This window comes from Stenella coeruleoalba (genome assembly GCF_951394435.1).
Source record: "Stenella coeruleoalba genome assembly, contig: scaffold_69, whole genome shotgun sequence".
In the NCBI taxonomy this organism is placed as follows: domain Eukaryota; kingdom Metazoa; phylum Chordata; class Mammalia; order Artiodactyla; family Delphinidae; genus Stenella; species Stenella coeruleoalba.
Genome location: NW_027645992.1, coordinates 652,662 through 680,090, shown reverse-complemented (window position 1 = coordinate 680,090; position 27,429 = coordinate 652,662). Strand labels below are relative to the sequence as shown.

Below are 27,429 nucleotides of genomic sequence, written 5' to 3'. Positions count from 1 at the left end.
CCTGATGACACAGATTTCATTGCTGAGTGATATTGCTTTGTAAGTAAATACCACAACTTCTTTATCCATTTTTCACTTTCTGTGATGTTGAACTTGTACTGTAAACGAGGTTCTTGTAAACAGATCCGTTCCAAACTTTGGGGTGGCTGTGTCTTTTTGATTTTAATTTCCCTAAGCTATAGGACCATAAGTGGAAGTGCCCTAGGTTCTGTTGCTTTGTTTTTTACATGTTTCAGGAAACACCATACACTTCTCCCGAGTGGTTGTTGGCAATTTACATCCCGCCCATCAGCATAACAAGGCTCCCAGTTCTCCATGGCCTGTCTTGTCTTTCTGGATTTTACACTTTATTCAGATGGCCCTTTTGACCGGGGGGAAGTGAGACTTCATTGTAGTGCAGATTTCCTTTGCAAGCTTGCTTGGTTGGCCAAAAAGGGCGTATGCGTTTTTTCCTGAATATATTCAGGAAAAAACGCATACGCCCTTTTTGGCCAAGTGCATCATTGTGGACGTTCTGCCTCTTTTCCTATGCTTTCAATGCAATTCCAGTCTACCTTCTGAAATCGGTTTCCTGCAATTCTGCCCCGCTTTCAAGTCCTCTTGGCAGCCTTACTTCAGTCTATTTTTGGACGATAGCTCTCATTTATAACTCTGCAGGTTTGTGATTTACAGTGCCCCTGAGCTCCTTTCTTCAACTCGCTTTCTTGTGACCTGGCCGCAACACCGCAGGATGGCTTCAGGCCCTAATCTGGTTCAAGCACGGCACGCTGAGCCTTTGGTTATTTCCTCTTCCTGGTGGGAAATGAGAGTTAAATTTGCCCGTCCAGACACCTCCAGCTAGCCTCTCATTGGTTCTCGCTATTCCTGTTCATCTTCCGAAGAAATTGCAAACTGGGCCAAACAGGAGGTTAAAGGCGCTGACTCTCCAAGTGGGGAGAGTGTTAGTAAAGCGTCTGGAATGTTGCACCCGAGTACCAGGGTACGAAAACTGAGACATATTTGAACACGTCTCCCGTTCACATGGTTGATCATACTTGGGTTCCACATGCATGTTTTAGCTGAAGGAAGAATACCTTAAACCTGGAGAGTTGAGACCCGTGTAATGGGTACCATGCAATATGACTTCAAAGGTTCTTCATTTGCTCACCAAACCTCTCCAATCCTATCACTGCTCCGTTTATGCCTCTGTACACATGCTTGATTCTCTTTCGGAGACATAGCAATCCATAGGTTTTAAGATACTTACTAGTCAGGTACATTCTTAGGCGTTTAATATGCGGTGTTGAGTCCATTTCATTGAGCAAGGAGTAGCTCTTGTCTATTCCATATTTGGCTTAAGGAACTTTATCTGTGCTCATTTCAATCTCTGGTTTTATGCAGCACCCCAATTCACCTTTCCCCTTAAGCAAGCATAAGTTGGTTTTCTAAATTTGAGACCCTGTTCTGTTCTGTAATTCAGTTCCTGTGTAGCCAGGTTTACATTCCGTGTATTACTGATATCTTATGATGTTTCTTTTTCTGTGTGACTTATTTCAGTTAGAATCATCATACCTGAATCCACTCATTGTGCTGCTAAGGGCCTGATGACATAGATTTCACTGCTGAGTGATATTGCTTTGTAAGTAAATACCACAACTTCTTTATCCATTTTTCACTTTCTGCGATGTTGAACTTGTACTGTAAACGAGGTTCTTGTAAACAGAGGCGTCCCAAACTTTGGGGTGGCTGTGTCTTTTTGATTTTAATTTCCCTAATCTATAGGACCATAAGTGGAAGTGCCCTAGGCTCTGTTGCTTTGTTTTTTAGATGTTTCAGGAAACACCATACACTTCTCCCGAGTGTCTGTTGGCAATTTACATCCCGCCCATCAGCATAACAAGGCTCCCAGTTGTCCATGGCCTGTCCTGCCTTTCTGGATTTTACACTTTTTTCAGATGGCCCTTTTGACCGGGGGGAAGTGAGACTTCATTGTAGTGCAGATTTCCTTTGCAAGCTTGCTTGGTTGGCCAAAAAGGGCGTATGCGTTTTTTCCTGAATATATTCAGGAAAAAACGCATATGCCCTTTTTGGCCAAGTGCATCATTGTGGACGTTCTGCCTGTTTTCCTATGCTTTCAATGCAATTCCAGTCTACCTCCTGAAATCGGTTTCCTGCAATTCTGCCCCGCTTTCAAGTCCTCTTGGCAGCCTTACTTCAGTATATTTTTGGACGATAGCTGTCATTTATAACTCTGCAGGTTTGTGAATTACAGTGCCCCTGAGATCCTTTCTTCAACTCGCTTTCTTGTGAGCTGGCCGCAACACCGCAGGATGGCTTCAGGCCGTAATCTGGTTCCGGCCCGGCATGCTGAGCCTTTGGTTAATTCCTCTTCATGGTGGGAAATGAGAGTTAAATTTGCCCGTCCACACACCTCCAGCTAGTCTCTCATTGGTTCTCCCTATTCCTGTTCATCTTCCGCAGAAATTGCAAACTGGGCCAAACAGGAGGTTAAAGGCGCTGACTCTCCAAGTGGGGAGAGTGTTAGTAAAGCGTCTGGAATATTGCACCCGAGTACCAGGGGAGGAAAACTGAGACATATTTGAACACGTCTCCCGTTCACACTGTTGATCATACTCCAGGTTCCACATGCATGTTTTAGCTGAAGGAAGAATACCTTAAACCTGGAGAGTTGAGACCCGTGGAATGGGTACCATGCAATATGTCTTCAAAGGGTATTCATTTGCTCACCGAACCTCTCCAATCCTAAAACTGCTGCGTTTATGCCCCTGTACACATGCTTGATTCTCTTTCGGAGACATAGCAATCCGTAGGTTTTAAGATACTTACTAGTCAGGTACAGTCTTAGGCGTTTAATATGGGGTGTTGAGTCCATTTCGTTGAGCAAGGAGTAGCTCTTGTCTATTCCATATTTGGCTTAAGGAACTTTATCTGTGCTCATTTCAATCTCTGGTTTTATGCAGCACCCCAACTCACCTTTCCCCTTAAGCAAGCATAAGTTGGTTTTCTAAATTTGAGACCTTGTTCTGTTCTGTAATTCAGTTCCTGTGTAGCCAAGTTTACATTCCGTGTATTACTGATATCTTATGATGTTTCTTTTTCTGTGTGACTTATTTCAGTTAGAATCATCATACCTGAATCCACTCATTGTGCTGCTAAGGGCCTGATGACATAGATTTCATTGCTGAGTGATATTGCTTTGTAAGTAAATACCACAACTTCTTTATCCATTTTTCACTTTCTGCGATGTTGAACTTGTACTGTAAACGAGGTTCTTGTAAACAGAGGCGTCCCAAACTTTGGGGTGGCTGTGTCTTTTTGATTTTAATTTCCCTAAGCTATAGGACCATAAGTGGAAGTGCCCTAGGCTCTGTTGCTTTGTTTCTTAGGCGTTTCAGGAAACACCATACACTTCTCCCGAGTGTCTGTTGGCAATTTACATCCCGCCCATCAGCATAACAAGGCTCCCAGTTCTCCATGGCCTGTCCTGCCTTTCTGGATTTTACACTTTTTTCAGATGGCCCTTTTGACCGGGGGGAAGTGAGACTTCATTGTAGTGCAGATTTCCTTTGCAAGCTTGCTTGGTTGGCCAAAAAGGGCGTATGCGTTTTTTCCTGAATATATTCAGGAAAAAACGCATATGCCCTTTTTGGCCAAGTGCATCATTGTGGACGTTCTGCCTCTTTTCCTATGCTTTCAATGCAATTCCAGTCTACCTCCTGAAATCGGTTGCCTGCAATTCTGCCCCGCTTTCAAGTCCTCTTGGCAGCGTTACTTCAGTATATTTTTGGACGATAGCTGTCATTTATAACTCTGCAGGTTTGTGAATTACAGTGTCCCTGAGCCCCTGTCTTCAACTCGCTTTCTTTTGAGCTGGCCGCAACACTGCAGGATGGCTTCAGGCCCTAATCTGGTTCCGGCACGGCACAATGAGCCTTTGGTTAATTCCTCTTCCTGGTGGGAAATGAGAGTTAAATTTGCCCGTCCAGACACCTCCAGCTAGTCTCTCATTGGTTCTCGCTATTCCTGTTCATCTTCTGCAGAAATTGCAAACTGGGCCAAACAGGAGGTTAAAGGGACTGACTCTCCAAGTCGGGAGAGTGTTAGTAAAGCGTCTGGAATGTTGCACCCGAGTACCAGGGTACGAAAACTGAGACATATTTGAACACATCTCCCGATCACATGGTTGATCATACTCTAGGTTCCACATGCATGTTTTAGCTGAAGGAAGAATACCTTAAACCTGGGTAGTTGAAACCCGTGGAATGGGTACCATGCAATATGACTTCAAAGGGTCTTCATTTGCTCACCGAACCTCTCCAATCCTATCACTGCTGCGTTTATGCCCCTGTACACACGCTTGATTCTCTTTCGGAGACATAGCAATCCATAGGTTTTAAGATACTTACTAGTCAGGTACATTCTTAGGCGTTTAATATGGGGTGTTGAGTCCATTTCGTTGAGAAAGGAGTAGCTCTTGTGTATTCCATATTTGGCTTAAGGAACTTTATCTGTGCTCATTTCAATCTCTGGTTTTATGCAGCACCCCAACTCACCTTTACCCTTAAGCAAGCATAAGTTGGTTTTCTAAATTTGAGACCCTGTTCTGTTCTGTAATTCAGTTCCTGTGTAGCCAAGTTTACATTCCGTGTATTACTGATATCTTATGATGTTTCTTTTTCTGTGTGACTTATTTCAGTTAGAATCATCATACCTGAATCCACTCATTGTGCTGCTAAGGGCCTGATGACATAGATTTCATTGCTGAGTGATATTGCTTTGTAAGTAAATACCACAACTTCTTTATCCATTTTTCACTTTCTGCGATGTTGAACTTGTACTGTAAACGAGGTTCTTGTAAACAGAGGCGTCCCAAACTTTGGGGCGGCTGTGTCTTTTTGATTTTAAATTCCCTGAGCTCTAGGACCATAAGTGGAAGTGCCCTAGGCTCTGTTGCTTTGTTTTTTAGATGTTTCAGGAAACACCATACACTTCTCCCGAGTGTCTGTTGGCAATTTACATCCCGCCCATCAGCATAACAAGGCTCCCAGTTCTCCATGGCCTGTCCTGCCTTTCTGGATTTTACACTTTTTTCAGGTGGCCCTTTTGACTGGGGGGAAGTGAGACTTCATTGTAGTGAAGATTTCCTTTGCAAGTTTGCTTGGTTGGGCAAAAAGCGCGAATGCGTTTTTTCCTGAATATATTCAGGAAAAAACGCATACGCCCTTTTTGACCAAGTGCATCATTGTGGACGTTCTGCCTCTTTTCCTATGCTTTCAATGCAATTCCAGTCTACCTCCTGAAATCGGTTTCCTGCAATTCTGCCCCGCTTTCAAGTCCTCTTGGCAGCCTTACTTCAGTATATTTTTGGACGATAGCTGTCATTTATAACTCTGCAGGTTTGTGAATTACAGTGCCCCTGAGCTCCTTTCTTCCACTCGCTTTCTTCTGACCTGGCCGCAACACCGCAGGATGGCTTCAGGCCCTAATCTGGTTCCGGCACGGCACGCTGAGCCTTTGGTTAATTCCTCTTCTTGTTGGGAAATGAGAGTTAAATTTGCCCATCCAGACACCTCCAGCTAGTCTCTCATTGGTTCTCCCTATTCCTGTTCATCTTCCGCAGAAATTGCAAACTGGGCCAATCAGGAGGTTAAAGGGACTGACTCTCCAAGTGGGGAGAGTGTTAGTAAAGCGTCTGGAATGTTGCACCCGAGTACCAGGGGAGGAAAACTGAGACATATTTGAACACGTCTCCTGATCACACGGTTGATCATACTCTGGGTTCCACATGCATGTTTTAGCTGAAGGAAGAATACCTTAAACCTGGAGAGTTGAGACCCGTGGAATGGGTACCATGCAATATGACTTCAAAGGGTCTTCATTTGCTCACCGAACCTCTCCAATCCTATCACTGCTGCGTTTATGCCCCTGTGCAGACGCTTGATTCTCTTTTGGAGACATAGCAATCCATAGGTTTTAAGATACTTACTAGTCAGGTACATTCTTAGGCGTTTAATATGGGGTGTTGAGTCCATTTCGTTGAGCAAGGAGTAGCTCTTGTCTATTCCATATTTGGCTTAAGGAACTTTATCTGTGCTCATTTCAATCTCTGGTTTTATGCAGCACCCCAACTCACCTTTCCCCTTAAGTAAGCATAAGTTGGTTTTCTAAATTTGAGACCCTGTTCTGTTCTGTAATTCAGTTCCTGTGTAGCCAAGTTTACATTCTGTGTATTACTGATATCTTATGATGTTTCTTTTTCTGTGTGACTTATTTCAGTTAGAATCATCGTACCTGAATCCACTCATTATGCTGCTACAGGCCTGATGACATAGATTTCATTGCTGAGTGATACTGCATTGTACGTAAGTACCACAAGTTCTTTATCCATTTTTCACTTTCTGTGATATTGAACTTGTACGGTAAAAGAGGTTCTTGTAAACAGAGGCGTCCCAAACTTTGGGGTGGCTGTGTCTTTTTGATTTTAATTTCCCTAAGCTATAGGACCATAAGTGGAAGTGCCCTAGGCTCTGTTGCTTTGTTTTTTAGATGTTTCAGGAAACACCATACACTTCTCCCAAGTGTCTGTTGGCAATTTACATCCTGCCCATCAGCATAACAAGGCTCCCAGTTCTCCATGGCCTGTCCTGCGTTTCTGGATTTTACACTTTTTTCAGATGGCCGTTTTGACCGGGGAGCAGTGAGACTTCACTGTACTGCAGATTTCCTTTGCAAGCTTGCTTGGTTGGCCAAAAAGGGCGTATGCGTTTTTTCCTGAATATATTCAGGAAAAAACGCATACGCCCTTTTTGGCCAAGTGCATCATTGTGGACGTTCTGCCTCTTTTCCTATGCTTTCAATGCAATTCCAGTCTACCTCCTGAAATCGGTTTCCTGCAATTCTGCCCCGCTTTCAAGTCCTCTTGGCAGCCTTACTTCAGTCTATTTTTGGACGATAGCTGTCATTTATAACTCTGCAGGTTTGTGAATTACAGTGCCCCTGAGCTCCTTTCTTCAACTCACTTTCTTTTGAGCTGGCCGCAACACCGCAGGATGGCTTCAGGCCCTAATCTGGTTCCGGCACAGCACGCTGAGCCTTTGGTTATTTCCTTTTCCTGGTGGGAAATGAGAGTTAAATTTGCCCGTCCAGACACCTCCAGCTAGTCTCTCATTGGTTCTCCCTATTCCTGTTCATCTTCCTCAGAAATTGCAAACTGGGGCAAACAGACGTTAAAGGCGCTGACTCTCCAAGTGGGGAGAGTGTTAGTAAAGCGTCTGGAATGTTGCACCCGAGTACCAGTGTACGAAAACTGAGACATATTTGAACACATCTCCCATTCACACGGTTGATCATACTCTGGGTTCCACATGCATGTTTTAGCTGAAGGAAGAATACCTTAAACCTGGGTTGTTGAAACCCGTGAAATGGGTACCATGCAATATGACTTCAAAGGGTCTTCATTTGCTCACCGAACCTCTCCAATCCTATGACAGCTGCGTTTATGCCCCTGTACACATGCTTGATTCTCTTTCGGAGACATAGCAATCCATAGGTTTTAAGATACTTACTAGTCAGATACATTCTTAGGCGTTTAATATGGGGTGTTGAGTCCATTTCGTTGAGCAAGGAGTAGCTCTTGTCTATTCCATATTTGGCTTAAGGAACTTTATCTGTGCTCATTTCAATCTCTGGTTTTATGCAGCACCCCAACTCACCTTTCCCCTTAAGCAAGCATAAGTTGGTTTTCTAAATTTGAGACCCTGTTCTGTTATGGAATTCAGTTCCTGTGTAGCCAAGTTTTCATTCCGTGTATTAGTGATATCTTATGATGTTTCTTTTTCTGTGTGACTTATTTCAGTTAGAATCATCGTACCTGAATCCACTCATTATGCTGCTACGGGCGTGATGTCATAGATTTCATTGCTGAGTGATATTGCTTTGTAAGTAAATACCACAACTTCCTTATCCATTTTTCACTTTCTGCGATGTTGAACTTGTACTGTAACGAGGTTCTTGTAAACAGAGGCGTCCCAAACTTTGGGGTGGCTGTGTCTTTTTGATTTTAATTTCCCTAAGCTATAGGACCATAAGTGGAAGTGCCCTAGGCTCTGTTGCTTTGTTTTTTAGATGTTTCAGGAAACGCCATACACTTCTCCCCAGTGTCTGTTGGCAACTTACATCCCGCCCATCAGCATAACAAGGCTCCCAGTTCTCCATGGCCTGTCCTGCCTTTCTGGATTTTACACTTTTTTCAGATTGCCCTTTTGACCGGGGGGAAGTGAGACTTCATTGTAGTGCAGATTTCCTTTGCAAGCTTGCTTGGTTGGCCAAAAAGGGCGTATGCGTTTTTTCCTGAATATATTCAGGAAAAAACGCATACGCCCTTTTTGGCCAAGTGCATCATTGTGGACGTTCTGCCTCTTTTCCTATGCTTTCAATGCAATTCCAGTCTACCTCCTGAAATCGGTGTCCTGCAATTCTGCCCCGCTTTCAAGTCCTTTTGGCAGCCTTACTTCAGTATATTTTTGGACGATAGCTGTCATTTATAACTCTGCAGGTTTGTGAATTACAGTGCCCCTGAGCTCCTTTCTTCAACTCGCTTTCTTTTGAGCTGGCCACAACACCGCAGGATGGCTTCAGGCCCTAATCTGGTTCCGGCACGGCACACTGAGCCTTTGGTTATTTCCTCTTCCTGGTGGGAAATGAAAGTTAAATTTGCCCGTCCAGACACCTCCAGCTAGTTTCTCATTGGTTCTCCCTATTCCTGTTCATCTTCCGCAGAAATTGCAAACTGGGCCAAACAGGAGGTTAAATACGCTGACTCTCCAAGTGGGGAGAGTGTTAGTAAAGCGTCTGGAATGTTGCACCCAAGTACCAGGGGAGGAAAACTGAGACATATTAGAACACATCTCCCGTTCACACGGTTGATCATACTCTGGGTTCCACATGCATGTTTTAGCTGAAGGAAGAATACCTTAAACCTGGAGAGTTGAGACCCGTGTAATGGGTACCATGCAATATGACTTCAAAGGGTCTTCATTTGCTCACCGAACCTCTCCAATCCTATCACTGCTGCGTTTATGCCCCTGTACACACGCTTGATTCTCTTTCGGAGACATAGCAATCCATAGGTTTTAAGATACTTACTAGTCAGGTACATTCTTAGGCGTTTAATATGGGGTGTTGAGTCCATTTCGTTGAGAAAGGAGTAGCTCTTGTGTATTCCATATTTGGCTTAAGGAACTTTATCTGTGCTCATTTCAATCTCTGGTTTTATGCAGCACCCCAACTCACCTTTACCCTTAAGCAAGCATAAGTTGGTTTTCTAAATTTGAGACCCTGTTCTGTTCTGTAATTCAGTTCCTGTGTAGCCAACTTTACATTCCGTGTATTACTGATATCTTATGATGTTTCTTTTTCTGTGTGACTTATTTCAGTTAGAATTATCGTACGTGAATGCTCTCATTATGCTGCTATGGGCCTGATGACATAGATTTCATTGCTGAGTGATACTGCATTGTACGTAAGTACCACAAGTTCTTATCCATTTTTCACTTTCTGCGATATTGAACTTGTACGGTAAACGAGGTTCTTGTAAACAGAGGCGTCCCAAACTTTGGGGTGGCTGTGTCTTTTTGATTTTAATTTCCCTAAGCTATAGGACCATAAGTGGAAGTGCCCTAGGCTCTGTTGCTTTGTTTTTTAGATGTTTCAGGAAACACCATACACTTCTCCCGAGTGTCTGTTGGCAATTTACATCCCGCCCATCAGCATAACAAGGCTCCCAGTTCTCCATGGCCTGTCCTGCCTTTCTGGATTTTACACTTTTTTCAGATGGCCCTTTTGTGCGGGGGGAAGTGAGACTTCATTGTAGTGCAGATTTCCTTTGCAAGCTTGCTTGGTTGGCCAAAAAGGGCGCATGCGTTTTTTCCTGAATATATTCAGGAAAAAACGCATGCGCCCTTTTTGGCCAAGTGCATCATTGTGGACGTTCTGCCTCTTTTCCTATGCTTTCAATGCAATTCCAGTCTACCTCCTGAAATCGGTTTCCTACAATTCTGCCCCGCTTTCAAGTCCTCTTGGCAGCCTTACTTCAGTATATTTTTGGACGATAGCTGTCATTTACAACTCTGCAGGTTTGTGAATTACAGTGCCCCTGAGCTCCTTTCTTCAACTCACTTTCTTTTGAGCTGGCCACAACACCGCAGGATGGCTTCAGGCCCTAATCTGGATCCGGCACGGCACGCTGAGCCTTTGGTTATTTCCTCTTCCTGGTGGGAAATGAGAGTTAAATTTGCCCGTCCAGACACCTCCAGCTAGTCTCTCATTGGTTCTCCCTATTCCTGTTCATCTTCCGCAGAAATTGCAAACTGGGCCAAACAGGAGGTTAAAGGCGCTGACTCTCCAAGTGGGGAGAGTGTTAGTAAAGCGTCTGGAATGTTGCACCCGAGTACCAGGTTACGAAAACTGAGACATATTTGAACACGTCTCCCGATCACATGGTTGATCATACTCTAGGTTCCACATGCATGATTTAGCTGAAGGAAGAATACCTTAAACCTGGAGAGTTGAGACCTGTGGAATGGGTACCATGCAATATGACTTCAAAGGGTCTTCATTTGCTCACCGAACCTCTCCAATCCTATCACTGCTGCGTTTATGCCCCTGTACACATGCTTGATTCTCTTTTGGAGACATAGCAATCCTTAGGTTTTAAGATACTTACTAGTCAGGTACATTCTTAGGCGTTTAATATGGGTTGTTGAGTCCATTTCCTTGAGCAAGGAATAGCTCTTGTCTATTCCATATTTGGCTTAAGGAACTTTATCTGTGCTCATTTCAATCTCTGGTTTTATGCAGCTCCACAACTCACCTTTCCCCTTAAGCAAGCATAAGTTGGTTTTCTAAATTAGAGACCCTGTTCTGTTTTGGAATTCAGTTCCTGTGTAGCCAAGTTTACATTCTGTGTATTAGTGATATCTTATGATGTTTCTTTTTCTGTGTGACTTATTTCAGTTAGAATCATTGTACCTGAATCCACTCATTATGCTGCTACGGGCCTGATGACATAGATTTCATTGCTGAGTGATATTGCTTTGTAAGTAAGTACCACAACTTCTTTATCCATTTTTCACTTTCTGCGATGTTGAACTTGTACTGTAAACGAGGTTCTTGTAAACAGAGCCGTTCCAAACTTTGGGGTGGCTGTGTCTTTTTGATTTTACTTTCCTAAGCTATAGGACCATAAGTGGAAGTGCCAAAGGCTCTGTTGCTTTGTTTTATGGATGTTTCAGGAAACACCATACACTTCTCCCGAGTGTCTGTTGGCAATTTACATCCCGCCCATCAGCATAACAAGGCTCCCAGTTCTCCATGGCCTGTCCTGCCTTTCTGGATTTTACACTATTTTCAGATGACCGTTTTGACTGGGGGGAAGTGAGACTTCATTGTAGTGCAGATTTCCTTTGCAAGCTTGCTTGGTTGGCCAAAAAGGGCGTATGCGTTTTTTCCTGAATATATTCAGGAAAAAACGCATACGCCCTTTTTGGCCAAGTGCATCATTGTGGACGTTCTGCCTCTTTTCCTATGCTTTCAATGCAATTCCAGTCTACCTCCTGAAATCGGTTTCCTGCAATTCTGCCCCGCTTTCAAGTCCTCTTGGCAGCCTTACTTCAGTATATTTTTGGACGATAGCTGTCATTTATAACTCTGCAGGTTTGTGAATTACAGTGCCCCTGAGCTCCTTTCTTCAACTCGCTTTCTTGTGACCTGGCCGCAACACCACAGGATGGCTTCAGGCCCTAATCTGGTTCCGGCACGGCACGCTGAGCCTTTGGATAATTCCTCTGCCTGGTGGGAAAAGAGAGTTAAATTTGCCCGTCCAGACACCTCCAACTAGTCTCTCATTGGTTCTCCCTATTCCTGTTCATCTTCCGCAGAAATTGCAAACTGGGCCAAACAGGAGGTTAAAGGCACTGACTCTCCAAGTCGGGAGAGTGTTAGTAAAGCGTCTGGAATGTTGCACCCGAGTACCAGGGTATGAAAACTGAGACATATTTGAACACGTCTCCCGATCACACGGTTGATCATACTCTGGGTTCCACATGCATGTTTTAGCTGAAGGAAGAATCCCTTAAACCTGGAGAGTTGAGACCCGTGGAATGGGTACCATGCAATATGACTTCAAAGGGTCTTCATTTGCTCACCGAACCTCTCCAATCCTATCACTGCTGCGTTTATGCCCCTGTACACACGCTTGATTCTCTTTCGGAGACATAGCAATCCATAGGTTTTAAGATACTTACTAGTCAGGTACATTCTTAGGCGTTTAATATGGGGTGTTGAGTCCATTTCATTGAGCAAGGAGTAGCTCTTGTCTATTCCATATTTGGCTTAAGGAATTTTATCTGTGCTCATTTCAATCTCTGGTTTTATGCAGCACCCCAACTCACCTTTCCCCTTAAGCAAGCATAGGTTAGTTTTCTAAATTTGAGACCCTGTTCTGTTTTGTAATTCAGTTCCTGTGTAGCCAAGTTTACGTTCCGTGTATTAGTGATATCTTATGATGGTTCTTTTTCTGTGTGACTTATTTCAGTTAGAATCATCATACCTGAATCCACTCATTATGCTGCTATGGGCCTGATGACATAGATTTCATTGCTGAGTGATATTGCATTGTACGTAAGTACCACAACTTCTTCATCCAGTTTTCACTTTCTGCGATATTGAACTTGTCCCGTAAACGAGGTTCTTGTAAACAGAGGCGTCCCAAACTTTGGGGTGGCTGTGTCTTTTTGATTTTAATTTCCCTAAGCTATAGGACCATAAGTGGAAGTGCCCTAGGCTCTGTTGCTTTGTTTTTTAGATATTTCAGGAAACACCATACATTTCTCCCAAGTGCTGTTGGCAACTTACATCCCGCCCATCAGCATAACAAGGCTCCCAGTTCTCCATGGCCTGTCCTGCCTTTCTGGATTTTACACTTTTTTCAGATGGCCCTTTTGACCGGGGGGAAGTGAGACTTCATTGTAGTGCAGATTTCCTTTGCAAGCTTGCTTGGTTGGCCAAAAAGGGCGTATGCGTTTTTTCCTGAATATATTCAGGAAAAAACGCATACGCCTTTTTTGGCCAAGTGCATCATTGTCGAGGTTCTGACTTTCTTCATATGTTTTCAATGCAATTCCAGTCTACCTCCTGAAATCGGTTTCCTGCAATTCTGCCTTGCTTTCATTGACTCTTCATAGCGTTACCTCAGTATATTTTTTGAAAGTAGTTGGCCTTTATACCTCTGCAGGGTTTTGAATTGCAGTGGTCCTTAGCTCCATTTTTCAGCTCTTATTTTTGTGATCTTGCCTCATAACCACAGGATTCCTTCAGGCCCTATTCTTCTGGGGCACCTTGCTCTGCCTTTGGTTAATTCTTCTTACTGATGTGAAATTAGAATGACATGTGCCCATTGAAACCGCTACAGCTAGTTTCTCGCTGGTTCCCTCTATTCCCATTCATCCTCCGCAGTAACTGCAGACTGTGCGATACCAGAACTTAAAGGCATTGACTCTCCTTGTGGGGATGTTGTTAGTAAAGCGGCTGGAATGTCTATCCGGAGCCCCAGGAGAGGAAAAATGAGGTGCGTTTTAGAAACCTTTCCCGATCATATGGTATACCAGTCGCTGGGTTTCCCAAGCATGGTTTAGCTGTAGGAAGATTCCCTTCAACCTGGAGTGTTGGGACCCTTGGAATGAGCAGCATGAAGTATTGCATTAAACTTTCGGCAGTTGCTCACCAAAGCTCACCAATCCTCTCAGCCCCAAGTGTCCAGCCTTATGTCTTATCCAGCTGTGGGTTTATATGTGGTCAATCCAGGTTGCATCACAGCCCCTGAGCGAATTTTGTAAGAATTTTTCTCTCTTTCATTGTTTCTGCGTTTTGTTTTTAAAATTTATTTCTATAATGGGGTTTAGCTCATTTTCACTGCTGTGTTTGTGCCGCTCTGCACACACTTGATTCCCTTATGGAGATATATCAATACATGGGTTTTAAGACTCTTATTACTCAGATATATTTCTCTGTGGTGTATAGGGTGTGTTGAGGCCAGTTCATTGAGCAAGGTGTAGATCTTGTCTAATACCTATTTGGTTTATTGAACGGTATCTGTGCTAATTTCAAACTCTGGTTTTATGCATCACCCCACCTCTCCTTTCCCCTTAAGCTGACATAAGTGTGTTTTCTAAATGTGAGACACTGTTCTGTTCTGTAATTCATTTCTTGTGCAGCCATATTTACCCTCCCTCTATAGGTGATATCTTATGATATGTTTCTTTTTCTGTTTGACTTATTTCAAGTAGTATTATCGGACCTAAATCCACTCTTTATCCTTCTACTAGCCTTATTATATTGATTTCATGGTGAAGAGATATTCCGTTGTACATAAGTACCACATCTTCTTTATCCATTGTTCTCTTTCCTGGGATATTTAAGGTGTACTGAAGTTGAGGTTCTTGTAAACAGAGTAGCCCTAAACTGTGGTGTGCTTGTTTCTTGTTGATTTTTAGACTTCCCTAGATATACTCCCATGATTGGAAGTGTCCTATGCTCTGTAGCTCTGTTTTTTAGATGATTTAGGAACCACCATACACTTCTCCAGAGTGGCTCTCGGCAGTTCACACACTGCCCATCAGCGTATAAAGGCTCCCTGTTCTCCATGGCCTGTCCTGCATTTCTGGTTTTTACAATTTTTTAGGATGGCTCTTTTGACCGGTGGGAAATGAGACTTCTTTGTTGTGCACATTTGCATTGCTTGCTTGCCCATATGGGCTTCCTTCCCATAAAGTGCGTATGCGTTTTTTCCTGGATATAATCAGGAAAAACGCATATGCCCTTTTGGGCCAACTGCATCATTGTCGAAATTCTGCCGCTTTTCATGTGCTTTAAAGATGAGTCCAATCTATCTCTTGAAATCTGTTTCTTGCAATTCTGTCTTGCATTCAGATCCTCTTCTTTGCCTTACCTCAACATATTTTTGGACGTTAGTTTTCATTTATAACTCTGCAGGTTTGTGAATTGCAGTGATCCTGAGCTCCATTTTTTAAGTTGCTCTTTTGTGAGCTGGCCTCAAACCCGCAGGATTGCTTCAGGCCCTATTTTGGCTCCGGCGAGGCGATCTGAGCCCTTTTTCAATTCTTATTCTTAATGGGAAATTAGATTGATATGTGCCCGTCCAACCCCCTACAACTATTCTCTCATTGGTTCCCCCTCTTCCCGTTCATCCTCCTCACAATTTGCAAAATGTGTGAAACAGAAGTTGAAATGTGCTGATTCTCCAAGTGGGGAGATTCTAAGTAACGTGGCTGGAATGGTGAACAGGAGCACCAGGAGAGGATAAATGAGCTGCATTTTAGACACATCTCCCGATCACATGGTGTACAGTCCTCTGGGTTTTCCATGCATGTTTTAGCTGTAGGAAGATCCCTTGAACCTGCAGATTTGGGACCCATTGAATGGGCACCAGGTAGTATTACTTTAAAGGGTGTGCATTTCCTCACCCAACCTCACATTTCTCTTAGCGCAGTTTCCAGCCTTATGTCTCATCCTGCTGTGGGTCTAGATGTGTTCAATCCATGTTGCATCACCGTCCCTGAGGAAAAGTTGTAAGAGGTTTTCTCTGTCTCTCTGTCATTTATTTTTTTCAATTTATTACTATATTGGTTACAGCTGATTTTCAGAGCTCTGTTTCTTGCTGCTGTACATCCACTTGATTCACGTACAGAGAGACATCAATAAATTCTTTTTCAGATTCTTACCAGTCGTATATATTCTTTTCCGGTGACTTGAGTGTGCTGAGTGCAGTTCTTTTAGCTACCGTGTAGGCCTTGTTGATTATCAGTTTGGTATTTGGAATGGTATCTTTGCTAATTTCAACCTCCTGGATGATGCCTCACCCCTCCCCACCTTTCCCGTTTAGCAGCCTTATGCGTGTTTTCTACATATTTGACTATGTTTTTGTTTTGTAATTTATTTCATGTGTAGCCATTTTGGATTCCACCTTTAAGTGATATCTTATGATATGTGTCTTTTTCTTTTTGAATTATGTCACTTAGAATGATCATACATAACTCCTCCGGAGTTGTTACAACTGGCCATATTTCATTGATTTCCAGGCTGAATAATATTCCACTCTACCTAAGTACCACATCTCTATCCATTTTTTCCCTCCAGAGACATTTAAGTTATATCCTAGTTGAGGATCTTTTAAACAGAGAGGGGGTAAACATTGGGGTGCCTGTGTCCTCTCGATTTTTGTTTTTCCCAAGATATACACCCATGAGTGCAAGTGCCCTATGCTCTGTAGCTCATTTTTTAGATGCTTTAGTAAACACAATACACTTCTCCAGAATGGCCGTTGGCAATATACATTTCCACTATAAGTCTCACAGGGCTCCCTCTTCTCGTTGCCCTGTCCTGCATTTCTGTTGTTTACGCTTTATGAGGATGGCTCTTCTGACTGATGCGAAGTGATATGTTTTGTAGTATTGACTTCCAGTGCCCACCTGTTTGGTTGGCTAAAAAAGTGTATGCCCTTTTCTTGAATATATACAGAAAAAAACGCATACACCCTTTTTGGCCAACTGCAATGTTGGCAATGTTCAGCTCCTTTTCTTGTGCTTAATGGCGAGTCCTTTCTACCTCCTCAAATCCCTTTCCTGCCATTCTCCCTTGCTTACAAGTCCTTTTCTCTGACTTTCCTCAAGACATTTTTCAGTGATGGATATTTTCAACTCTGCAGTTTCGTGAATTTTACTGCCCCTGAGTTCCATTGTTCAACTTGTGTTTATGGGAACTGGCCACAAAGCAGCAGGATTTCCTCAAGCCCTATACTGTTTCCATGGGCAACCCTAGCCTTTGGTCAATTCGTCTTCCTGATTGGAAATTAGAGTGACATGTGCCTGTCTGAACACCTAGGACTTGTCTCTCATTGTTCCTCATCCTTCCGCTTCATCCTCTGGACAAATTCCAAACTGTACGCAACAGGATGTTGACAGTGCTGACATCTCCAAGTGGGGAGACTGTTAGTAAAGACGCTGGAGGGGTGAACCCGAGCACCAGGAGATGAGGAGATGAGATGCCTTTTCCAAACTCTTCCCGATCAGACGGTATACCATCCTCTGGGTGTGACAGACATGTTTTAGCAGTAGGAAGAGTCCCATTCATGTAAGGAGAACACCAGGGCTTTTTCAAAATCAGTGTCTCCCTGAAACCCAAACTGGGGAATTTTTTAAGCTACGGCTACACATATGTTCATTAAGGGCCTTGGGAAGTAGGCAGAGTCCAAACTTTAGATGATTGAAGTCTTCAGGGTCAGAAGCACTCACCACCAGCTTCCCTTAGGTTACACTTTAACTGTCATTGATAGATGATGTCAATAAAAATATCTATTCTTTTTCAGATTATTTCCCCTTATAGGTTATTGCAAAATGTTGAGTGTAGTTCCCTGTGCTATACAGTAGTTCCTTGTTGATGATCTATTTTATACATAGCAGTGTGTATGTGTTAATACCAAACTGTTAATTTATCCCTCCTCCCACCTTTCCCCTTTGGTAATAATAAATTATAAGATTTTATACTTCTCAGAAATGGGGGAGCTGAAAGAGAGGTATCATTTTCAATGGAAAAGCATTTAAAACAAGATTGAAGGTTTAACCAAGATTATTAGATGTACATCCTTGGAAAGAAATCACTTCGTTTCTCTAATATTGACCTGACAAATAAGACAAACCTTTTCACTGAACTTGCTTATAATAAAGTGATGGAAATATCAAATGGAAGTGTTAGAAACATCTTATTTTACCCGAGCCTTATACACTGTTCTATGTTAACTACAGTTTGGCTCACACATCTGTTCATTGAGGTTACAATAGTCTCAATTTCTGTTACTGATCCTCCAGAGTGGACCCCAACAAGTGTCCCCCTGCCCAGTGTCATTGGGGCCAACAGATCGAGACTGAGTTTGGTTCACAAGCAAAGGAAACTTTATATTTTGATCAGAGAATGGAGAGGTGAGAGCATGCACTACCCCGTGGGCTGTGGGCTGGGCTGCTGTGTAGAGATCCTGTCAGAGTCAGTGGGAGGGAGGGGGCGGAGCTCTCGAGGGCGGGGTTGGCTGCAGCTCAGGCTCTATATCGCGGAGTCTGCACTGGGCCCCAGGAGCTGAGGTGTCGACCCAGCCATTCTGCACTAGGAAATCTGGTCTGAAGTGCCGGGTGTGGAACCTCTGCATGCGGGACCCTAGGAGCACATGAAATTAGACAAAGCACAAAGGATAAAAAAGGTTAGACTTGACTTTATTGCCCAGATTCTATTTTTATCTCCCAGGGATTTTTAATGGGCTTTGCTGGGGACAAACCCCTCCTCTGCCTTTTGTCCCGTTCCTCATTCTTGGAGTGCTGAGGGTGCAGACCCTTCTTCTGTAACTGCTGAGTGCTGAGTTGGGAGCCCTCATACCCTGGGGCGAGGGTCAGAGCTTCTCCCCAGCAGCCTCCAGGTGACGTTGATTGTCCCCAGGACCCCTGCCTCCCTGCTCGTCCACCTGAGCACCAGCATTGGAAGTGTTATAGATTCTAATGACCTTTAAGGGTCCAGGAAAGAGATGTGCAGAGACGCTGTGGGGGCCGGTTTCACCCCGCCCCACATTTGTTTGGCCACCTTAGGCTGACCGTTTCTGCCAGCCTAGATGCTCTGACCAGTAGTCTGCGCTTTCTTCAATTAGGCCCCTGAATTAATGTACAAACAGCACCAGGTGTCAGAGCCCTGCCCGCTCCACTCCCAGACAGTCCAGGGTCAGTGGTGATCAAGGACCATGATGGCCACTGAGTCAACAGCCTTTTGAAGTAAACAGGAGTCCAGCCGGTCTTATTGGCCACCATCAGCACAGTGTCTGTAGGCTTTTCTATGGTGACAGTGTGATATACGGTTCCCCCGCCAAGATTATTAGCTCCCCTCTGGGTGCAGTAAGTCCTGCAAGCAGTAGTCTACTCTTTTGGGACACACTCTTGTTGTTTTATGAGAGAAACTCCAGGTCAAGTGATGTTCACACGAGTCGTCATGGTGCCCTGTTGCCCCTGGTTATCTCTCTGGATGATGGAGTTGGAGGGCCTCCTCACTCGAGGTTGGTGTGCCCACGGAGCGAACCCTGCAACTTCAGGGCATGGTTGGTGGTTAGGATCACCACGTGGGGTCCTTTTCCCTTAGGAGGGAGGTGGCCTTTTGGGCTGCTGATTTCCAGGTTTTTAGATACCGCCAGTATCTTGGCCAGATGTGGCAGTGGGCCAAGCCCCTTGGTGACCGTAGTTTATCCTACCTGGATGGCATTCTTGCATTGTTCCATTTCAAGTGGTCCCAGTTTTTGCACTAATTCTCCAATGGCGATTCACCTTTCACCGGGAATGTAAAGGTCAAAGGGTTTAGCTAAATTAGGGAGTTCCATGGCAAGGGTCTGAATTGACTGCTCTTTCCATTCTTGAAAGGTCACTTCTGGATTCTATTCAAAAGGATCATCATCTTTTCCTTTCAGTGTTTCATATAGAGACCCAGCTAGTAGACTGTAGTTAGGGATCCAGAAGCAGCAAACCCTGGCCTCCCCAGGAACCCCTAAGCTGTCTTCTAGTTTTAGAAAGGGGTAAGGCTGAAAATGGTTTCTTCCCTTTCCTGGGATGGGCTTCTCCGACCTTCTGTGAGAATGAAGCCCAGGCAGGTCACCACAGTCTGTGATATTTGAGCTTTTTCTTGGACAACTTCTATCCTTTATTGGCTTGGTAGTTCAGAGGCCTCCTTAGTAGGGCTGGCGATCAGAATGTCGTCTGCGTACTGAAGGAGGATTTCCTTTTCCAGAGGTAGAACTTTTAGGTCTTTAGCTAAGCTTTCCCCAAAGATGGTGTGGGAATTTTTGCACCCTTGGGGCAAGACGGCCCGGAAGTATTGTTTTAGTTGTATGTTGAGTCCTGCCACTCACAAGCCAAAATTTCTTGTGACTCTGGGACTAATGGAATGCAAAAGAAGGCATCATTGAAGACTAATACAGAATACCATGTCCTGGTGGTTGGTAGAATGACCAGCAGGGTGTAGGAATTAGGAGCAACTGGAGGTATATCCTCGGTGGCTTCACTGACTGTCCTGACATCCTTTACCAGGTCCCCAGCAGCCCATGGGGCTCTCGTGGTCAGACCAATCCCAGAATATGGAGCTCACCTGGGCAGGTACCCCACCCCCACCCCAGCCCACGGGGCTCTCGTGGTCAGGCCCCTCCCAGGATACAGAGCTACCCTTGCAGGTACCGTGGCAGGGCTGGGCACACAGGAACTGTGCACATAGCCCTCATTGCAGAGCACCCCCAGCTCACCTGTCGCTCAGAGCTGACACAGAGCACCTCAGAGCAGGACTTGAACTAACAAACAGCAGCTGCGACAGGTCTGTGACCCTGGGCATCACTCTGTGTGGCCTCCTTCCACCTGGTCTTCCAGAGACTTCCACTGCACCCGGGGCACCAGGCCTCTGTCTCCAACCACCACCCACCCCTCCTCTCCCTGACTCCTGGTTTCCTCTCATTAGGAGAGGGTTTTCTTGAAGTTGTCTCCCACTCATGGGCCAGATAAAATGATTAGAAAACAAGCCAAAGCTGCAGCCCCTTGTCTATCCTGACTCTCAGGAGCCCACACCTGTTCCTTGGACCTGGCCAGTTTAGCAAGTTCCATTTTCTGCAACTGTGAGCCCCTGAGGGGTGATGATTGGCTGAGCTGGGCAGCCTTACCGTGCCGGCCAGCCCTCCCCAGGTGTGCCTGGGTTGAGATCAATATAAATACCACTCCAGGCAGCAAGAGCCCCTGCAGTGCCTGACGCCATTTTCTCTGCCCTGTCAGCAGTCTCGGGGCTGGGCTGGTGGGAGGGAGTGAGAGGCCACAGCTTTGTGGGTGGCCCAGTGTGAGTGGGGCTCTGCTGGACTTTCTGCAGCAGTTGCCATGCTGCCACCTGCTAAAGAAGAGGATGTGTCACCCATACCTGCTGCTGGAATTTCTCCCTGGGCAGAGGTGAGGAAGGAAAAAAGCAGTGGGGGCAGGGACAGGACGGGTATCTCAGGCAGGGAAATGGAAATCTTCCAGAAGAGCACCCAGGGCCAGGACCATCCTGGCTGGCCTGCAGGCACCAAGTCGGCCGGCATGCTGTCACTCGTGTGGCTCTATGGCCCTTCCTCTAGGCTTTCAAGTCCTTGTATATATTCAGGTGTTTTACCTGGGACGGGTGGGAATAGTTCAGCAGCAACTGGCCTGGGGCTCAGCTCACGTTTACTCACAGATGCCTCGGCACGGTGCCCCAGCTTTGCAATGAGGACGCTTGTTGCGTGGGGGCTGCTGGCTGAATGGGAGACGATTCCCCACCACTGACCAACTTCAGAATTGTTTACAACTGGAGCAAGTGCCCTGATACGGTTTTCCTCTGTGGAACTGGTGGGTTCTGTGTTTTTTTTCTCTTTTTCGTTTTTGATTCAAGGTAGGTTTTATTCCTCTTTTTTGTATTTACAGATATAAGCATGGAAATAATTTATTCATATAAATACATGTATGTGAAGAGAATAATTGTTTTTTCTGTTTTATTTTTTAAATTTTATTTCTTTTTAATTTTGAATTTTATTTTATATTTTTATACAGCAGGTTCTTATTGGTTATCTATTTTATACATATAAATGTATACATGCCAATCCCAGTCTCTCAACTCCTCCCACCACCACCCCCCCAACAGCTTTCCCCCCTTGTTGTCCATACGTTTGTTGTCTACATCTGTTGCTCTATTTATGCCTTGCAAAATGGTTAATCTGTACAGTTTTTCTAGGTTCCACATATATGCATGAATATACAAGATTTGTTTTTCTCTTTCTGACTTACTTCACTCTGTATGACAGTCTCTAGATCCATCGACGTCTCTACAAATGACCCAATTTCATTCCTTTTCGTGGCTTAGTAATATTCCATTTTATATATGTACCACAGCTTTATGCATTCGTCTGTCTGTGGGCATTTAGATTGCTTCCATTACCTCGATATTGTAAATAGTGATGCAATGAACATTGTGGTGAATGTCTCTTTTTGATTTATGGTTTTGTCTGGGTATATGTCCAGAACTGGGATTGCTGTATCATATGGTAATTCTATTGTTAGTTTCTTAAGAAACTCCATATTGTTCTCCATAGTGACTGTATCAATTTATATTCCCAACAATAGTGGAAGAGTGTTCCTTTTCTCCACACCCTTTCCAGCATTTTTGTTTGTAGATTTTCTGATGATGCCCATTCTATCAGGTGTGAGGTGATACATCATTGTTGAGTCCATTTTGTTGAGCAAGGGGTAGGTCTTGTCTATTACATATTTGGCTTATGGAACGGTATCTGTGCTAATTTCAAACTCTGGTTTTATGCAGCACCCCAACTCACCTTCCCCCTTAAGCAAACATAAGTTGGTTTTCTAAACTTGAGACCCTGTTCTGTTTTGTAACTCAGTTAATGTGTAGCCAAGTTCACATTCCGTGTATTAGTGATATCTTATGATGTTTTTATTCTGTGTGATTTATTTCAGTTAGAATCATCATACCTGAATCCACTCATTATGCTGCTACGGGCCTGATGATATAGATGTCATTGCTGAGTGATATTGCATTGTACGTAAGTACCACAAGTTCTTTATCCATTTTTCACTTTCTGCGATATTGAACTTGTACTGTAAACGAGGTTCTTGTAAACAGAGCCGTCCCAAACTTTGGGGTGGCTGTGTCTTTTTGATTTTCATTTCCCTAAGCTATAGGACCATAAGTGGAAGTGCCCTAGGCTCTGTTGCTTTGTTTTTTAGATGTTTCAGGAAACACCATACACTTCTCCGGAGTGTCTGTTGGCAATTTACATCCCGCCCATCAGCATAACAAGGCTCCCAGTTCTCCATGGCCTGTCCTGCCTTTCTGGATTTTACACTTTTTTCAGGTGGCCCTTTTGACCTTGTGGAAGTGAGACTTCATTGTAGTGCAGATTTCCTTTGCAAGCTTGCTTGGTTGGCCAAAAAGGGCGTATGCGTTTTTTCCTGAATATATTCAGGAAAAAACGCATACGCCCTTTTTGGCCAAGTGCATCATTGTGGACGTTCTGCCTCTTTTCCTATGCTTTAAATGCAATTCCAGTCTACCTGCTGAAATCGGTTTCCTGCAATTCTGCCCCGCTTTCAAGTCCTCTTGGCAGCCTTACTTCAGTATATTTTTGGACGATAGCTGTCATTTATAACTCTGCAGGTTTGTGAATTACAGTGCCCCTGAGCTCCTTTCTTCAACTCGCTTTCTTTTCAGCTGGCCACAACACCGCAGGATGGCTTCAGGCCCTAATCTGGTTCCGGCACGGCATGCTGAGCCTTTGGTTATTTCCTCTTCCTGGTGGGAAATGAGAGTTAAATTTGCCCGTCCAGACACCTCCAGCTAGTCTCTCATTGGTTCTCCCTATTCCTGTTCATCTTCCGCATAAATTGCAAACTGGGCCAAACAGGAGGTTAAAGGCGCTGACTCTCCAAGTGGGGAGAGTGTTAGTAAAGCGTCTGGAATGTTGCACCCGAGTACCAGGGTATGAAACCTGAGACATATTTGAACACGTCTCCCATTCACACGGTTGATCATACTCTGGGTTCCACATGCATGTTTTAGCTGAAGGAAGAATACCTTAAACCTGGAGAGTTGAGACCCGTGTAATGGGTACCATGCAATATGACTTCAAAGGGTCTTCATTTGCTCACCGAACCTCTCCAATCCTAAAACTGCTGCGTTTATGCCCCTGTACACACGCTTGATTCTCTTTTGGAGACATAGCAATCCATAGGTTTTAAGATACTTACTAGTCAGGTACATTCTTAGGCGTTTAATATGGGGTGTTGAGTCCATTTCGTTGAGCAAGGAGTAGCACTTGTCTATTCCATATTTGGCTTAAGGAACTTTATCTGTGCTCATTTCAATCTCTGGTTTCATGCAGCACCCCAACTCACCTTTACCCTTAAGCAAGCATAAGTTGGGTTTCTAAATTTGAGACCCTGTTCTGTTCTGTAATTCAGTTCCTGTGTAGCCAAGTTTACATTCTGTGTATTACTGATATCTTATGATGTTTCTTTTTCTGTGTGACTTATTTCAGTTAGAATCATCATACCTGAATCCACTCATTGTGCTGCTAAGGACCTGATGACATAGATTTCATTGCTGAGTGATATTGCTTTGTAAGTAAATACCACAACTTCTTTATCCATTTTTCACTTTCTGCGATGTTGAACTTGTACTGTAAAGGAGGTTTTTGTAAACAGAGGTGTCCCAAACTTTGGGGTGGCTGTGTCTTTTTGATTTTAATTTCCCTGAGCTATAGGACCATAAGTGGAAGTGCCCTAGGCTCTGTTGCTTTGTTTTTTAGATGTTTCCGGAAACACCATACACTTCTCCCGAGTGTCTGTTGGCAATTTACATCCCGCCCATCAGCATAACAAGGCTCCCAGTTCTCCATGGCCTGTCCTGCCTTTCTGGATTTTACACTTTTTTCAGATGGCCCTTTTGACCGGGGGGAAGTGAGACTTCATTGTAGTGCAGATTTCCTTTGCAAGCTTGCTTGGTTGGCCAAAAAGGGCGTATGCGTTTTTTCCTGAATATATTCAGGAAAAAACGCATACACCCTTTTTGGCCAAGTGCATCATTGTGGACGTTCTGCCTCTTTTCCTATGCTTTCTATGCAATTCCAGTCTACCTCCTGAAATCGGTTTCCTGCAATTCTGCCCCGCTTTCAAGTCCTCTTGGCAGCCTTACTTCAGTATATTTTTGGACGATAGCTGTCATTTATAACTCTGCAGGTTTGTGAATTACAGTGCCCCTGAGCTCCTTTCTTCAACTCACTTTCTTTTGAGCTGGCCGCAACACCGCAGGATGGCTTCAGGCCCTAATCTGGTTCCGGCACGGCACGCTGAGCCTTTGGTTATTTCCACTTCCTGGTGGGAAATGAGAGTGAAATTTGCCCGTCCAGACACCTCCAGCTAGTCTCTCATTGGTTCTCCCTATTCCTGTTCATCTTCCGCAGAAATTGCAAACTGGGCCAAACAGGAGGTTAAAGGCGCTGACTCTCCAAGTGAGGAGAGTGTTAGTAAAGCGTCTGGAATGTTGCACCCTAGTACCAGGGGAGGAAAACTGAGACATATTTGAACACGTCTCCCGTTCACACGGTTGATCATACTCTGGGTTCCACATGCATGTTTTAGCTGAAGGAAGAATACCTTAAACCTGGGGAGTTGAGACCCCTGGAATGGGTACCATGCAATATGACTTCAAAGGGTCTTCATTTGCTCACCGAACCTCTCCAATCCTATCACTGCTGCGTTTGTGCCCCTCTACACACGCTTGATTCACTTTTGGAGACATAGCATTCCATAGGTTTTAAGATACTTACTAGTCAGGTACATTCTTAGGCGTTTAATATGCGGTGTTGAGTCCATTTCGTTGAGCAAGGAGTAGCTCTTGTCTATTCCATATTTGGCTTAAGGAACTTTATCTGTGCTCATTTCAATCTCTGGTTTTATGCAGCACCCCAACTCTCCTTTACCCTTAAGCAAGCATAAGTTGGTTTTCTAAATTTGAGACCCTGTTCTGTTCTGTAATTCAGTTCCTGTGTAACCAAGTTTACATTCCGTGTATTAGTGATATCTTATGATGTTTCTTTTTCTGTGTGACTTATTTCAGTTAGAATCATCGTACCTGAATCCACTCATTGTGCTGCTAAGGGCCTGATGACATAGATTTCATTGCTGAGTGATATTGCTTTGTAAGTAAATACCACAACTTCTTTATTCATTTTTCACTTTCTGCGATGTTGAACTTGTACTGTAAACGAGGTTCTTGTAAACAGAGGCGTCCCAAACTTTGGGGTGGCTGCGTCTTTTTGATTTTACTTCCCTAAGCTATAGGTCCATAAGTGGAAGTGCCCTAGGCTCTGTTGCTTTGTTTTATAGATGTTTCAGGAAACACCATACACTTCTCCTGAGTGTCTGTTGGCAATTTACATCCCGCCCATCAGCATAACAAGGCTCCCAGTTCTCCATGGCCTGTCCTGCCTTTCTGGATTTTATACTTTTTTTCAGATGGCCCTTTTGACCGCGTGGAAGTGAGACTTCATTGTAGTGCAGATTTCCTTTGCAAGCTTGATTGGTTGGCCAAAAAGGGCGTATGCGTTTTTTCCTGAATATATTCAGGAAAAAACGCATACGCCCTTTTTGGCCAAGTGCATCATTGTGGACGTTCTGCCTCTTTTCCTATGCTTTCAATGCAATTCCAGTCTACCTCCTGAAATCGGTTTTCTGCAATTCTGCCCTGCTTTCAAGTCCTCTTGGCAGCCTTACTTCAGTATATTTTTGGATAAAAGCTGTCATTTATAACTCTGCAGGTTTGTGAATTACAGTGCCCCTGAGCTCCTTTCTTCAACTCGCTTTCTTTTGGGCTGGCCGCAACACCGCAGGATGGCTTCAGGCCCTAATCTGCTTTCGGCACGGCACACTGAGCCTTTGGTTATTTCCTCTTCCTGGTGGGAATTGAGAGTTAAATTTGCCCGTCCAGACACCTCCAGCTAGTCTCTCATTGGTTCTCGCTATTCCTGTTCATCTTCCGCAGAAATTGCAAACTGGGCCAAACAGGAGGTTAAAGGGACTGACTCTCCAAGTCGGGAGAGTGTTAGTAAAGCGTCTGGAATGTTGCACCCGAGTACCTGGGTACGAAAACTGAGACATATTTGAACACGTCTCCTGATCACATGGTTGATCATACTCTAGGTTCCACATGCATGTTTTAGCTGAAGGAAGAATACCTTAAACCTGGAGAGTTGAGACCTGTGGAATGGGTACGATGCAGTATGACTTCAAAGGGTCTTCATTTGCTCACAAAGCTCTCCAGTCCTATCACTGTTGCATTTATGCCGCTGTACACACGCTTGATTCTCTTTTGGAGACATAGTAATCCATAGGTTTTAAGATACTTAATAGTCAGGTACATTCTTAGGCGTTTAATATCGGGTGTTGAGTCCATTTCGTTGAACAAGGAGTAGCTATTGTCTGTTCCATATTTAGCGTAAGGAACTTTATCTGTGCTCATTTCAATCTCTGGTTTTATGCAGCACCCCAACTCACCTTTCCCCTTAAGCAAGCATAAGTTGCTTTTCTAAATTTGAGACCCTGTTCTGTTCTGTAATTCAGTTCCTGTGTAGCCAAGTTTACATTCCGTGTATTACTGATATCTTATGATGTTTCTTTTTCTGTGTGACTTATTTCAGTTAGAATCATCATACCTGAATCCACTCATTGTGCTGCTAAGGGCCTGATGACATAGATTTCATTGCTGAGTGATATT

At 44.1% G+C, this 27,429-nt stretch overlaps 1 long non-coding RNA gene across 7 annotated transcripts in view; it reads left to right on the top strand.

The window, feature by feature from the left end:
• LOC307181408 overlaps nt 1-27,429 on the top strand; it is a 1,608,936-nt gene that overhangs the window by 942,104 nt on the left and 639,403 nt on the right. Inside the window, exon 4 of one of the 7 annotated variants that reach the window (XR_013826696.1) lies at nt 1,541-1,618. The exons of the other annotated variants lie outside the window; for them this stretch is intronic. This is a non-coding gene — a long non-coding RNA (uncharacterized lncRNA). The remainder of the gene's footprint in view (nt 1-1,540; nt 1,619-27,429) is intronic. 7 annotated transcript variants of the gene reach the window in all.